At 65.6% G+C, this 604-nt stretch overlaps 1 protein-coding gene across 8 annotated transcripts in view; it reads right to left on the bottom strand.

The window, feature by feature from the left end:
- Positions 1 to 604, bottom strand: part of LOC106741891 (cAMP-specific 3',5'-cyclic phosphodiesterase) — a 496,301-nt gene that overhangs the window by 100,345 nt on the left and 395,352 nt on the right. The window lies entirely within an intron of this gene.

Raw genomic sequence — 604 nt, 5'->3', positions numbered from 1 at the left:
GGGGGGGGGGGGGGGGGAGAGATCCGCTCGGTGTTCACCTCGCCAGCCGGCGGGTCTCTTTTTCGCGGAAAACGAGGACTCCCGCCGGCGGAAGCCGCGTAAGAGGAGCGACGACGAGTCACGCACGCACACACACACACACACACGCGCACACGCCAAGGTCAGTCGCGGAGAGCGGCGGATTCGCGAGGAGTGCGAAGACGCGCGCGAGGTGGAGAATGTGCGGTCTCTGTGTTGTCGGACACCTCGTGTTTGCCGCGATGTCGGACTGGCCGGGGTGTTCTGCTCTCGCAGAGATTTCCCTCGTGGAGGGGGGGAATCCGGGGGATGGCAGGCGGTAGAGAGAGAAAGAGGGTGGGAGTGGGTAGCCGACGGCGACGATTTGCGCGCGCCGGCACTGCGCAATCCAGGCACCCCCGCGCTCCCCGCTCTTCCCCTCCGCTCCTGCCGACTACTGTCTACGCGGCCAGAATGAAGCCGCTCTCTCAGGTGAGATGGAACGGTTGAATAGATAAAGCCGTGCGTGAGTGCGTTCGCACCTACGGCCCTGAGGTGTGAAAACTGTCGGGGTCGCGCGATTGCAGGCCGAAAAGCGGGGGGGGGG

This window comes from Dinoponera quadriceps, unplaced genomic scaffold (genome assembly GCF_001313825.1).
Source record: "Dinoponera quadriceps isolate SergipeBrazil2010 unplaced genomic scaffold, ASM131382v1 scaffold458, whole genome shotgun sequence".
Lineage (NCBI taxonomy): Eukaryota > Metazoa > Arthropoda > Insecta > Hymenoptera > Formicidae > Dinoponera > Dinoponera quadriceps.
This window is presented reverse-complemented; position numbering and strand designations above follow the sequence as displayed.